Below are 15724 nucleotides of genomic sequence, written 5' to 3'. Positions count from 1 at the left end.
TATTGCGTCTTACTGCAACTGCCACCCCCACACACCTGTCTCACAAAGACAGCCAGGCAGCCAGCCCACCATGCAAACAGACGTTTTATGTTGATCTTTGTGTGACACCATTGCTTTGTGTGCTTTTCAGAAAACTGAGTTTTTTTAGAAAAAATATTAGCCCTCAAAGAGTTTCTACTGAACATACGACTGTTTATGCTGCTCCCAGATAAAAGAAAATGTTTCTGCTGGTATCTGTTCAGATAAAAAAAGAAAACAGATTTAGAAATGTTAACTTGCTGTTGCTCGGAAAGTGCCTGTTATAATGTTGTGATCGTGACTTCCTTTTTTTTTAATCTCCTCTTGGCTCGATCAGCCACTTCCTTGCTGCCTGTGCCATGCCGCTTGATCTGCACTTCGCTTACCTAACCCTCCCCCCCACCCACCAGCACTACACGCCGTTGTGTAGAGGGAGGCTGAACGCACCCCAGCAATGGAGACGTGGCCGCTCCTCTGAAACCCCTCTTAAATGGTGATACAATGAGAAACAAATGCATTTTTTTTACCTCCTCTTTGCTTGATCAGCTGCTGGATTGCTGCTGCTGCCATGCCGTGTGATCTGCATCTCGTACGGCGCTTCGAACGTTTAAAAGCCTGTACATCAGCTGTCCTTTTGTCTCATGGGACGTGAAAGGGTCTCTCTACAAAAGATTTCTCTACCAAAGATCAAGATTTTTTTTTTATTTTATCATATATATATATATATATATATATATATATATATATATATGAAAGAAAGAGAGAGATTTTTAGTTTCCTTTAGATATACATGTCAAAATTGTCCATCAACATTGGGCAAGGGGTGCTTGCAATGTTGTTTGAATATGTACTATATACAGATAACACAAGTTCATATAATAAGTATTCACAAACACCCCATTGATTATCATCTAGGAAACAAAATTAAAATAAAGGACCATGGGATTCTCTGCATTGCAACATTTAAAAACTTTGATTCAACTCAAATATCCTGGGCTTATTTAGCAGTAAATTGCTGAGTGGCCATCAGCTTTGAGGTGTATAACACCAATAATGCTCAGTGTGCTTCTATCAGCATACAAACACAAGAATAACCAACTCATCTTAAGCACTGCTGTCAAATATGTAAGCTGCTATGATCCGTTCTACACCATGAAATCATCAGCGACATAATGTGTAGAAATAATGTGCTATAAAGAGAAATCTCAGCGTGTGTCCTAAATCTGGCAATGATACAGTATATTGTGTTGAAAAATATAGTATATGTTGGGGCCGAGAACACGGGGCTACGCTACTTTTGCCCGCCTCTCATCTCTAATCTCTAATTAAAAACTAATTTACAACAACAATATACAGTTAATATACTAGCAGCAGAGCCTGAGTAAGTAATAAAAAAATGAATAAATACTGATAATGAATAATGAATAAATATTGATACTGTGTGACAAATCACTTTACTCAAATATGGGACGGTGCCTTTTCTTGGATTCTGAGCCCCAAAATAATTTAAATTAATTTCAGGGACCAAACTCCAGGAAAAAAAGACTATCTTTAAAGTTCTGTGTAATAAAAAGGCGCATTCCCCCTATAAAAGTGACCCCTGGGTCAAAATTTTGGGTTTCAAAGTAACCTATTGTCTCTTCCTGACAAAGTGGAATATTTGTGCTTTATTTTGTTAAGACTGGACCAAAGGATGTAGTAGAATTGTATAAACAGCAGAACAACAAACGCTAAAGACACCTCCAGGGTCAAAATATATTGGGTTCCACAGTCGCCTACTGTCTCTTTCTGACAAAGTGGATTATTTGTATCAAATTTTGCTGCGACTGGACCAAGGGTTTGGAATTGCGTAAAGAACAAACACCACCCCCCCATACGCTCACTTCTGAGCTTTATGTATAAAGTATTTTACAGTCTGAAGGAAGGGTCTAATTTTATGGAGATTTGAGTCTGTGGTCTTTTCAGCTTCCCTGTAGATCACTCTTAATGTTGGCGTTTCGCGGATTACTTTAAATCAATCCTATAAACTTACAAGACCCAAAGCACACTTAACATCAAAAATACAAAGTAAAATATTTATTAGCTCCATTTAACAGACAATATCAATGTTAACTCGCACTGTATTTAGAAAATAAATCTAATGAGGAAATAACATGCAATACACACACAAAAACACGTTTACACACTGGTCGCTTTATAAGTTACCTTTCAAAAGTAAGCATATCATAGCAGCGTTTGCTTCCAGAAGATCATACGTTACTAAGACTTTTGCACAACAAATTTAACAAATTAAAAGTCTGTTGTAAACATGATATCAATGTCGTATATCTGTTTAGATTTTTCAATTCCCTGCTTTAAAAAATGCTTGATAAAGCACATTACTTGACATACTGAAAAAGCAGCCACATAGTATGCACGGCAATACAGAAATTATTAAAAGAATACATTCAGTAAGTTTACCTTTTTCTGTGCCAGTCTAGCTGTCTGCAATAGATCTGAATTTGGATTCTGGGGCTGGGGTTCTTTTAGAGCGGTGCTCAAACACTCCAGTCCCCACCTACCTCTTAATAGCAGATTTAAGCTGAGGACATGCTGTCTAGACCACAGAACAGTCACGCATGTGGGTGTTAAGGAGATTAAAACCAAAGGCTTCTTGAAGTTTGTCTCATCAATCAGCAAAATTTGCCTATAATTTGCTTTTAGGTCATAATTTCTAATTTACTCCTAACCAGGTCTACTAATTTTCTTATTCTGTTTCCTATTCTGAGAGTGTATAACACTGTTATCTATTTTTTTTTTTTTTTACCCAAACAACAATAAATCCTTTAATAAACTGCTAATATTACTTAATTTTAATCTTCTGAACTACAGGAATTCCATTATCACTTCCTAAATTTCTAAAAGGTAAGCAGTCATAACAGTATTTTCAATGTAACAAAACAAATCTAATTTGGTTATGCATTTATTCTATGGTTTGAGTGTCAATATTTTAATTAGGACCACAGAAGCCAAAGAGGGCATATACAATGGAACCTCGGTTCACGAACGTCTCGGTACACGTACAAATCGGTTTACGACCAAAAAGTTCGCCAAACTTTTGCCTCGGTTCATGACCACACACTAGGTATACGAACGAGCCAGGATCCCTTTCGGTTTGTACATGTTCAGTCTCTCCCTGTTAATTGAGAGAGCACGATACACACACACACACACACACACACACACACACACACACACACACACACACACACACACACACACAGGCAGTGCGAGACAGAGAGAGCTGCGCACACACACACAGGAGCGCGAGAGAGATAGGCGCGTGCACACACACAGGAGCACGCTAGAGAGACACACACACATACAGGCGCTCCAGGCTCGCAAAAGAGAGACGCACGCACGCACGCACGCACGCACACACACACACACAGGCGCGAGCGCGCGAGGGGGGGACGCATAAGGTAGAGAAGGCTTGTTTTTGTTTTCAGTTCTGTTTACAGTGATCGGTTCATAGCGTGCATTAGAACACTCTAGACGAGAACAGGCCATTCAGCCCAACAAAGCTCGCCAGTACTATCCACTTATTTCTTCCAAGAAAACATCAAGTCGAGTTTTGAAAGACCCTAATGTCTTACTGTCTACCACACTAGACAGTAAGTATTGTTGCAATGTTACTTTTCTTGGTGGTTTATTAAATTACGGATTTTTCAAATGTTCATTTTTTCCCCTGTGCTTAAAACTCATTCAAAAAAAGTGTTTTTAGCGAGCGGTTCCTAGCACTATAGCGCGAACTATTGCAGTGTTAGTTTTCTCTGTTGTTCAAGGTTTTCTCAGTGTTATTCAATGTTTTTACATTTAGTTTACTACTACGCTGTGCATTCTATGGTATAATTAACTATATTTGTGCTTAAAAACTAAAAAATATATATTTACATACAGTTCGTATGGTCTGGAACGGATTAATTGTATTTACATACAATCCTATGGGGGAAATTGCTTCGGTTCACGACCAGAGTTTTGGAACGAATTATGGTCGTGAACCGAGGTTCCACTGTATATATTTCTTTGAGAAGACTGTTATAAATTTTGTTACACAAAAGGGCACAGTGAACATTTCTATTCCTAAACGGAAAATTCAAATTAATTTATTTGTGTTAAAAGTTAATAGTTAGTCCTACACTGTTCAATGCTTGTAAGGACTGGGTGTTGGGCAGGGTCATGGGGTCCAGTGGCTAGGGGGCATCTGTTGGTGAAGAAAGATTCACAGATCTTATCTTTGCTGATGATGCTCTGATCTTCGTGGAGTCAATGGAGGCTCTGATTGGAGCACTCGAGAGACTGAGTGAGGAGTCTGAGTGTCTGGGCTTGTGAGGGTCCTGGATAAAAACCAAGAGCCAGGCCTTTAATGAACTCTTGGGGACGGCCATCAGCAGTATGTCTGTCTCTGGAGAGATTGTCGACCTCATGGAGAGGTTGACTTACCTTGGCAGTGACATTCATGTCTCTGGTGACTCTTCCTATGAAGTCAGTAGATGGATTGGGAGAGCATGGGGGGGGGTCATGAGGTCGCTGGAAAGGGGTGTGTGGCTCTCCGGATATCTATTGTATGCAAAAGGACGAAGATCCAAGTCTTTAGAGTCCTGGTGCTTCCTGTCTTGCTATATGGTTGCGAGACATGCACACTATCCAGTGACCTGAGACGAAGACTGGACTCCTTCATGTGTGTCTCTCCAGAAAATCCTTTGGTACCGTTGGTTTGACTTTGTGTTGCTCATGGAGTCCCGAATGAGGCACATGACCTGCATTGTGAGGGAGTGTCAGTTACAGCACTACGGCCATGTGGCGCATTTCCCCCGAGGGTGATCCAGCTCATGGGATCCTCATTGTTGGGGACCCAAGTGGCTGGACCAGGCCAAGGAGTTGCCAATGTAACACCTGGCTGCGGCAGATAGAGGTTCATTTCCAGAGGGTGGGACTAGACTGCGTGACTGCCTGGGGTGTTGCCACCTGGGATCCTGAGTTGTTTGGTCATGTAGTGGGTGCGGCAACGCACTGTACCAGTGCTTGCTCCCCAACTTGACTTGACTTGAAGTTACTGACAAATAAAATATACAAACATACCTGAAAAAGGAACACCTTTTTAAATATGCTGAAAGATTTACCTAAAGGCGAAGACTTTCTGACCATAAAATAATTCTTAGAAAGCTAATTCAGATTGACACAGGTCGGCCAAGCAGTGGAGATACTGAGATGTACCGAGGATAAAAGGTTCAGTCCTCTCTTCTCATCACACTTCATTTACTACATTTTAGAAACAGACACACAACTGTGCTTCCTTTGCAAGTTTCATTTGTATGTTCCTTTTTTAAATAATACCAACCAATAAATGTTATGCAGAGTGGCGGACGGCCGGGACGCCCCTTTGACCCTGGATCCAGGGGAGCAGCCATGGGATGCACACTACGTCACCCGGAACACTTGGTGGCAGCCCCCCTGAGTTTCATCGGGGCCACAATTGTGGAAGACAGGAGCTCTTCCCTGTTGGGTTCCATGGCCACCGTCAGGAGGAACTGCATGGCTTCCTGTAACGCAGCCACGCCCAGAAGTGCAGCCTTAATTAGGTTAATTATCACCTGAAGCACTTCTAGGTGGGCCATAAAAGGAGCCTGCAGCCACTACTCGAGCGCGCCAGAGTCGGGAGGAGGAGGACAAAGCTGCCCAGGAGGAGTGGAGGAGAAGGACGAGTGATTTCTGTGGTGTTTTTCTTTTGTGTGTGTTTTGGGGACTGTGTAGGGCCAGTGGGACACGGGGAAGACAGCTGAAGAAAATAAAGTCTTTTTGTTCATTTTACCTGTCTCACCCACTGTGAGACTGTGTCGGGTCGGCGCCTATACAGAGCTACCTCCCACAGCTGTTAGTACCAGTTGAAGAATATCGGTAATTTTAATATATGAAGCTAAATAAGTGTTTGCCTGGTATGCAGACCCGCACTGTTAAACCTGACAAATTTTGTTCAGAATTCCTTATTTGTACAGGGTTAGACTGTAGCCCGTGGTCTTTCATTTCAAATTTGCTATGCGCCCCCTCCCCGGGGAATGCCTGTGCTTGCATTTGTCCAATATGCAAATCCACACTGCTGAACATAACTCCAGCAAAAGTTGCACAGATTCCCCATTTGTCTAACCGACAAGAGGGGAATACCATGGGCTTTGATTTGTTCTGAAATTTAGCTGGTGCTCCAAACCCAAAAAGGATCAGGCACCTCAGCCAGTACGATATAAATGATATTTAATTCAACGCAAGGAAAACTGAAATAAAATTCATACAGAAACCAGCATCTCATGAAGTTACCGTACAATCTTACCATATTCTTCAAATAATACCCAGAGGGCAAGCAATGTATTGAATGGAACATGCATGAGAACAGGAAAGGAAACAGATATTAAAAGCTAAAATACAGATACAGATAATCTGCAGTTGAAGAGAAATCAACAGAAATCAAAAAGTAGAAATAATCCTTAGGGACAGCTGGAGATGCAGACTTTATTGTGGTTAGAATTAGCAAGATTATGTCCTAGACAAACTCCAGAATCACAGTCAATATTTAGAAGAAACTGTAGAAATGTCCCTCTCTGAAGAGTGTCATGTGAATAAAACAATCCTGACCGCACTTGTCCATTTTGTGAAGGAATGTTGTAGTGAAGGAATGCAAGACAACTAGAAGACTAGAATTGTAACATATGACAATTTATTTTGGAAAGGTTAAACCTACTTTAGCTAATGTGGGGTCAGTAATCCTCTTTTACAATCCTGGCACCCTTATGTGAACTCACTCAACTTCTCCTACTCCAGATGACCTCGCTGAAAAACAGGCTTTTTAATTCTAGAATAGCTTCAAATAGACATAACAGAAAACAACAACAAATGACCCTTTTATATATATATATATATATCTATATACATACATGAGGTTGATCTAAAAATATGATGAATGTATATAGATATATATATATATAATGCCTTTCTATTGTAAACACCGTCCTAAGGCACATTCCACACACACACACAAAGGAAATTCAATTGTTTCGACATTCTTTTTTAACTTTTAGAGCACAGGCAGACAGGCAGGCGAAGTGGAATGCTTAGTGCCACTTGTGAGTCACTGGTGGGAGGAGAACCAATTATCTTGGGGCTTATTGTCCAGTACCATGGCTACTAGGCCACACTGCTCGCAGACAGTTTAATCACTACAGTATTTTAGTAGTACGAGGCTGGCCCTTACTACAAATCAGCAAAATGACTCCTTTAATTGGCTAACTAAAAAGATTACAATATGCAAGCTTTCGAGGAAACTCATGCCCCTTCTTCAGGCAAAGATGTAATACAGAGACTGGAGATCCCTGTGTTTATATAGGCACCAGGACAGATACAGCATTGGAAAACCTTTAGGGGAGACATCTTACAGTTGTGCTTGAAAGTTTGTGAACCCTTTAGAATTTTCTATATTCCTACATAAATACGACCTAAAACATCATCAAATTTTTACTCAAGTCCTAAACGTAGATAAAGAGAAACCAGTTAAACAAATGACAAAAATATTATACTTGGTCTTTTATTTATTGAGGAAAATGATCGAATATTCCATATTGGTGAGTGGCAAAAGTATGTGAACCTCTGGGATTAGCAGTTAGTTTGAAGGTGAAATTCGAGTCCGGTGTTTTCAATCAATGGGATGACAATCAGGTGTGAGTGGGCACCCTGTGTTATTTAAAGAACGGGGATCTATCAAAGTCTGCTCTTCACAACACATGTTTGTGGAAGTGTATCATGGCACGAACAAAGGAGATTTCTGAGGACCTCACAAAAAGAGTTGTTGATGCTCATCAGGCTGGAAAAGGTTACAAAACCATCTCTAAAGAGTTTGGACTCCACCAATCCACAGTCAGACAGATTGTGTACAAATGGAGGAAATTCAAGACCACTGTTACCCTCCCCAGGAGTGGTCTACCAACAAAGATCACTGCAAGAGCAAGACGTGTAATAGTCAGCGAGGTCACAAAGGACCCCAGGGTAACTTCTAAGCAACTGAAGGCCTCTCTCACATTGGCTAAAGTTCATGTTCATGAGTCCACCATCAGGAGAACACTGAACAACAATGGTGTGCATGGCAGGGTTGCAAGGAGAAAGCCACTGCTCTCCAAAAAAAACACTGCTGCTCGTCTGCAGTTTGCTGAAGATCACGTGGACAAACCAGAAGGCTATTGGAAGAATGTTTTGTGGACGGAGGAGACCAAAATAGAACTTTTTGGTTTAAATGAAAAGCGTTACATTTGGAGAAAACACTGCATTCCAGCAAAAAGAACCTTATCACATCTGTGAAACATGGTGGTGGTAGTATCACGGTTTGGGCCTGTTTTGCTGCATCTGGGCCAGGACGGCTTGCCTTCTTTGATGGAACAATTAATTCTGAATTATATCAGAGAATTCTAAAGGAAAATGTCAGGACATCTGTCCATGAACTGAATCTCAAGAGAAGGTGAGTCATGCAGCAAGACAATGACCCTAAACACACAAGTCGTTCTACCAAAGAATGGTTAAAGAAGAATAAAATTAATGTTTTGGAATGGCCAAGTCAAAGTCCTGACCTTAATCCAATTGAAATGTTGTGGAAGGACCTTAAGTGAGCAGTTAATATGAGATGACCCACCAACATCCCAGAGATGGAGCTGTTCTGTACGGAGGAATGGGCTCAGATTCCTCCAAGCCAGTGTGCAGGACTGATCAACAGTTACCAGAAACGTTTAGGGGGGTCACATCAGATACTGAAAGCAAAGGTTCACATACTTCTGCCACTCACAAATATTGTAATATTTGATCATTTTCCTTAATAAATAAATGACCAAGTATAATATTTTCATTTGCTTAACTGGTTTCTCTTTATCTACTTTTAGGGCTTGGGTGAAAATCTAATGATGTTTTAGGTCATATTTATGCAGAAATATAGAAAATTCTAAAGGGTTCACAAACTTTCAAACACAACTGTAAATGTAAAAAATTAATAGACCTCTTCAAGCTAAGATTCATTTAGCAAGAGAGCAGAACAATGTCTAGTCAAGATCTTTTGATAAGATAACTAACTGTCCAACAAAGTCTTTTGAAGTTTCAGATGAGTTTTTCAATAGATAGATAGATAGATAGATAGATAGATAGATAGATAGATAGATAGATAGATAGATAGATAGATAGATAGATAGATAGATAGATAGATAGATAGATACTTTATTAATCCCAAGGGGAAATTCACATTCTCCAGCAGCAGCATACTGATACAATAAACAATATTAAATTAAAGATTGCTAATAATGCGGGTGAAAAACAGACAAAAACTTTGTATAATGTTAAATGTTAACGTTTAACCCCCGGGTGGAATTGAAGAGTCGCATAGTTTGATTTCCTCAGTCTGTCAGTGGAGCAGGACAGTGACAGCAGTCTGTCGCTGAAGCTGCTCTTCTGTCTGGAGATGATACTATTTAGTGGATGCAGTGGATTCTCCATAATTGATAGGAGCCTGCTGAGCGCCCTTCGCTCTGCCACAGATGTTAAACTGTCCAGCTCCATGCCAACAATAGAGCCTGCCTTCCTCACCAGTTTGTCCAGGTGTGAGGCGTCTTTCTTCTTAATGCTGCCTCCCCAGCACACCACTGCGTAGAAGAGGGCGCTCGCCACAACTGTTTGATAGAACATCTGCAGCATCTTATTGCAGATGTTGAAGGACGCCAGCCTTCTAAGGAAGTATAACCGGCTCTGTCCTTTCTTGCACAGAGCATCAGTATTGGCAGTCCAGTCTGTGGGTCTGTAGAAAGATTACAATATGCAAGCTTTCGAGGCAACTGCGGCCCCTTTTTCAGCCAATGAAAGGGGTCATTTCACTTAACTTCTCACCACATCCATAAAGACTAACACGGTACAAATCAGCTAACAAAGAATTCCATTGAAACCCTAAAACAAGGTTGATTTTGTAAAAAATACAGTTTTTTAAGAGGTTACCAAAAAATCAAAAAACCCAGTCACTAGTTTCATATTTCAAGTCTTAGAAAGTAGTCCCAGAATCGGTGTGTCACACTGCCCAGGGGGAACACCAGAGGAAACAGCTTTTGTTTTTATTTCTCACAAACTGATCCACACCAGCCTTCTTCAGCTGACAGCAGAAACCAAGGATTTGATCAGCACAAGCAAACACTGATGAAAGTCATCAGACATAATGAAGACTCCACTGACACGGTGAGATGGCTTACAGTGTGCAAAGTTAGGTGAGGCAAAAAGAAATAAAGCTGGAAAAATGACCTGACATATACTCTCGTAATTCAAACAAAATAATATTTGAGATGGACTGAAATGACACATTTTCTACACATAAAATACCTCTGGTGACTTTGCTTTTAGATCAAACATTTGGCATACATGAATTAAATGTTAGTCTGTTTATACAGGAAAGTATAATAATGGCATTTTGGGATTATTTCTGGTTTCTGTTTACACCAAACTCTTGAAAAGTAACATTTGTTTTAGATTTTTTTCAGCTTCTAAATAAAGCACTGCAAAACGTAATTTCAGTAAATAGTCTGATACAGTATTTTTAAAATATGTAAATATTAAAAGCCACTGTAATAAAAACAAATTAACAACATTTTAAGGTTTCCCATTATCATCTATATTACTAAACCACAGTTAATGTATGCACGGCGGACGCACCGAGGCACATGCGCACTGAGGCCTTGAGTCCAAAGTCAAACGCAGCGACTTTCCAAAACGCGGCGGCTTCCCAGAGTCAGCAGGTGGCGCCCAAATAACACAATGTACTGCGCCACGTCTCCACAAAACGAAACCGCTTTAGTACAGATATGCTTAGTTAATTAAATGACATTTCCCCAGACACACCCACTGTCCATGATATGTCATCCATCCACATATCGGACGGAACAGAAACTGATTGCCATTCTTGGATTTCCAATTCGCTAGCGAATCACGGGCTTACTTGTTTATATACTAATAAGGTTAAACAAATTACATTTGAAAACTGTGAATTCCATCGTCATTCTATTTCAGTTAAGTTCCGCTTTTTCATTATTGTTTTTTAGCAAAAATAAAGCTGAGTGTTTTAACGCAGATGCTTTTTTTCGGTAGGTAATTCCAGAGTCTGGGCGCTATACAGCTGAAGGCTCTGTCACCCATGGAGTGTAGATTAGTGTGGGGCACAACAAGCTTACCAGAATCAGAGGACCTTAGTGGGCAGACAGGCACATAGTGATGGAGAAGGTCAGTGATGTAGCTTGGCGTAAGGTCGTTTAAGGCTTTGTAGGTTATTAGTAGAATTTTATATTCAATCCTGTAAGACACAGGGAGCCAGTGAAGGTGAAGCAGGATGGGTGTGATGTGCTCGCTGTTGCTGGTTCGTGTAAGGACTCTTGTAGCAGAGTTTTGAATAAGCTGGAACCATGATATAAGATTAGAAGGGGCACCTGCCAGCAGCGAGTTACAATAATCGATGCGGGATGTGATAAAAGCAGGGACAAGTTTCTCAGCATTAGAAAAGGAGAGGAAGGAGCAAACATGGGATATGTTACGGAGGTGAAAGTAAGAATGTTTCTTAATGTGGAATAAGAAAGGGAGGAATCAAAAATGATATCAAGATTCCTTGCGTCAGAAGAAGGTTGGATGAGATCACCGTCAAGATTGACTGAAAAGGAGCTCATTTTCTTAAGTAGCGCTTTAATGCTATTGCTAATGTTGTGAGCTGAGAAAACTCTGATGAAGTTGCCCTTTTGACATTGAAATAGAGTTGAGTGTCATATGCATAAAAATGATAACCCAGTCCAAAGCTATGAATAATATGGCCAAGAGGAAGCATATAAATACAGAAGAGAAGAGGGCCGAGGACAGAACCCTGTGGAACTCCTTGTGTGACTGGCGCTGTGCTGGATCTGCTCTTGCCAAGATTAACAAACTCTTGCCTATCAGTCAGATAGGACTTGAACCACTGGAGGGCAGCGCCAGAGATACCCAGCATGTTCTCCATTCTGGACAGTAGAATGTCAAGTCTGACCTGAGTGTCAAATGCTGCACTGAGCTCTAACAGAATTAATATGCTGGTTTGTCCAGAGTCTGCTGCCATAAGCAAATCATTGGTTACCCGTAGCAGAGCACTTTCACAGCTGTGCTGCACCCTGAAACAAGACTGAAAGGGTTCCATCAAATTATTAGAAGTTAAGTAGTTAGTGAGTTGGGAAGGTACAACATGCTTAAGAACTCTTGACAAAAAAGGTACCGTATTTTTCGGACCATAAGACGCACTTTTTTCCCCCCAGAATTGGGGGGAAAAAGTCCCTGCGTCTTATGGTCCGAATATAGCCTAAACATGTGCTGTAAAAAAAAAATTTTCAACTTGCCCGGCTCTGTGCTCCATTCCCGCCGCGGCCGCCCGCCCCGCTCACTGGAGTCAGGCGCTGCTGCTGCCCTGTGGTAGTAGTAGTACCGTACCTGCTTCCATGATCATTCCTGCTGGCTGCAATGCTCCATTCCCGCCCCCGCCCGCACCGCTCACTGGAGTCAGGGGACTGGACTCTAACTGGTACAGTGTAGTGTACGGTGACGGTCCCTTCCTTGATCCTGCAGTCTGCATGCATCATCATTCATCGATTCCCATCCGCCTCAGCTGGTGTCCGCCCGCTTCCGGGATCGGAACCAGCGTGAGGCGCACATGTGACCTCCCTCCTGTGAGAACACGTGTGCGCCTCACGCTGGTTCCAATCCCGGAAGTGGGGGAAACCAGCTGAGGCAGGACAGGAGTTGCGAGTCGAGCGCCACCACCGCACACACCAGTGAAATACGAATAGAGGTAAATGACAAGTGAAATGACTGAGTGAAGGTAAAAGCGCAAGAATATGCATACAAATAGAAACCCTAATACAGTGGAACCTCGAGATACGATCACCTCTGTATACGAGAAATTCAAAATACGAGGAAAGTATGAGCGAAAATTTCTGATCTAAATGCGAGCATTGGCTCGCGTAACGAGCCACGAGCCAGGCTGTGGGTATAGCTCTCAGCTTAGCGAGGGGGCGTGGTAGCAGTTGCGAGCCGCGATCTGCGGTGTCTGCGTTTCTCACTTAAGTGCACAGGTGGGAAACTGCCCACATCCATGATTGTTCCTGTGGCTGATGGGCTGCAGCTGCCATGTCCTCCCCGCATATATAGAGAAGCGCGAGCCGGTTAAGGGGGAGAAGAAGTGAGAGGAGAGAGAGAGAGAGAGAGAGAGAGAGAGAGAGAGAGAGAGAGAGAGAGAGAGAGAGAGAGAGAGAGCAGGCAGGCAGGCAGGAGAGCAGGCTCGCGTGTAGCTGAACAGTGAGCTGAACAGGCGAGCCAAACAGCTGAAGCAGGACGGTGTACAGAAGGTCAGCTGCATTAACTCTTTTAGGGCGGATGTCGACTTTTGTCGACAGGAGGGGTTGAAGGCGTTAATGTTAATGGCGACAAATCTCACTGTCACGTCACAGGCATTCCCTCTGTGCTTGGAGGAATGCTAGACTTGTTGACTCGGCAAATAAACATTGCGTGTGCGTGAGTTGCGAAATGTAAACAAAGGCAAGATGGCACCGACATGTGAAAAGGCAGCGAAGCAAGTGCAGAAAAGAAAACACTTGGCAGACGTTGTTTTGCGCATTACCGTGGAGTTGGACTCTTGATTTTTCAGAATCGGACTTTATTGGCAGTGATCAGGAGATCGAGCAAGAGAGTTAGAAGCAGGCATCAGCTGATCAGACACCAGCCGATGCCGCGCGAGCGGATCTGCTGCCAGTTGAGTGCCTTCGCGCAGCCGATGCATCTATGGCAAGGTTCGCGTGGGATAAATACACATACATTGATCCGTTGAGAGCCGATATGGCTACCGGAGTTTACAAGACGGCATGGCTTGCTGTTGGACACGACAGATCACCAGCTGCTGTACTTCAGGCTGCTCTCTCCTGATGCTGCTTTTCAGCTACTGTCAGACGAGACAAACAGGTAGGCAGAGATTTTTTTTTGAATCGCGGGCTGCGTTTGCATCGCATTCTCGTTATTCAAAGTGGAAACCCACAACGAAAGATGAGATGAAGCGCGCTGTGGCATTACAAATAGAGATGGGACAGAACTGGTGATATAACTTCAGGGAGCATTGGTCCAAACGTGTTTTGTCCCCTGGTGGCTTAGGTACGTGCTGCTGCAAAGTTTTATTCACTTCTGTAATAAACAGAAGCAAATCCCATGGGGTGAGCCAGGCTATAATGCCATACATAAAGTTCATAAAGTTTCAGAAGATGAAAAGAGGTGACAATACGGTTTTCATGCAGGCAGAAAACTTGGTGGCAGTGGCATGGCACGATGGCAAATGGGTGACTTGTCTCTCTACAGTACACACTAACAATATATGTTAGAAAATGCAGCAACAGACAATTGAAAAATAGGCATCAAAACAACACATAGAGAATTCAGGCTCATACAACATGCAAGACAGTAACATTTGTCAAAAGTAAATATTTTTTGTTGATTTGATATGTTAAACAATTGCTTTGTGTTCTTTTTTAAAAAATGTTAGTTTTTGGAAAAATATTCAGCCCTGGGAGAAAAGAAACAAAAAAAAAATTAGCCCTAAAAGAGTTAAGAGTGTCTCGCCTAGATTCTGACTCTAGCGATGAGGAGTTCTTGGGGTTCTCATAAAACAAGCAGAACCTAAAAGAGCGTAACTGTTCAACTTTATTCTATTTTATTACTGAAGTCTCTCGTTATTGTGTTTTACAGTAATTTTGTCTTTTGCTGACTGTATTTGTTAATAATGGTTCTAAATGCTGCTGTTCACTTTACAGGGTTGATTACATGTGTTTATGACTGTGATGTTGGGTTTTAATGCACATAAAATGTTTTAAGACATCAGAATCTTTTTTTTCTTCATTTCCCTTCTCTAAAAACTGGTGCGTCTTATGGTCCGGTGCGTCTTATGGTCCGAAAAATACGGTAAGTGGGAAATAGGCCGAAAATTGTTAAGATTGTCAGCATCTAGACCAGACTTTTTTTAACATTGGGGTTACAGAAGCGATTTTAAAAGTGAGCGGCACAAGACTAGTGTCAAGGGATGAGTTTATTTTTGTTGTAATAGTCGGGATTATGGCATGAAGACAGAATTTAAGAAGTGTGCCGGGGATAGGGTCCAGTACACAAGTAGTCGGCCTAATCTTACAAAGCAGGTCATTAACAAAAGCAGATGTGACTGATGAGAACTTAGAGAAGGAGCTGGATGGAGAGGGAAAACAGGGAAAGATATAAACACATGATGTATTTATGTTAGTTGAATTATTTAGATCTTTAATTTTGTTACGGAAAAAGTGGAGGAACTTCTCACAGACTTCAGTAGAATAGGTAGTTGGGCCAGGTGCGGGTTGGAGTAGTTTATTAACTACAGAGAACAAAACCCTTGGGTTATCGTGGTCACTTTCTATTATTCTGCCATAATGGGTGTTCTTGGCAGCAGTTAGTGTTTCTCTATAAGCTGTTTGGTGGTCAGAAAAAGCCTGGATGTGCACAGTGAGGCCAGACTTACGTGACATTCTCTCAAGGCGTCGGCCAGCTGCTTTCATAGATCGCAATTCTGAATTATACCAAGGAGCTGAATGCT

The 15724-nt window shown here is 41.8% G+C and overlaps 1 protein-coding gene across 2 annotated transcripts in view; it reads right to left on the bottom strand.

Annotated features, from left to right (window-relative positions):
• The window catches only part of LOC114647364 (CD82 antigen-like), a 215039-nt gene that overhangs the window by 139602 nt on the left and 59713 nt on the right, over positions 1-15724 (bottom strand). The window contains exon 1 of one of the 2 annotated variants that reach the window (XM_051923511.1): positions 2479-2502. The exons of the other annotated variant lie outside the window; for it this stretch is intronic. The gene's annotated coding sequence lies outside the window, so the exon portion shown is untranslated. Of the gene's footprint in view, positions 1-2478; positions 2503-15724 lie in introns of those variants that run through there. 2 annotated transcript variants of the gene reach the window in all.

The sequence above is a fragment of the Erpetoichthys calabaricus genome, chromosome 2 (assembly GCF_900747795.2).
Source record: "Erpetoichthys calabaricus chromosome 2, fErpCal1.3, whole genome shotgun sequence".
NCBI lineage: Eukaryota > Metazoa > Chordata > Cladistia > Polypteriformes > Polypteridae > Erpetoichthys > Erpetoichthys calabaricus.
Note: the sequence above shows the minus strand (reverse complement) of the source record. Positions and strands in the feature narration are given on the sequence as shown.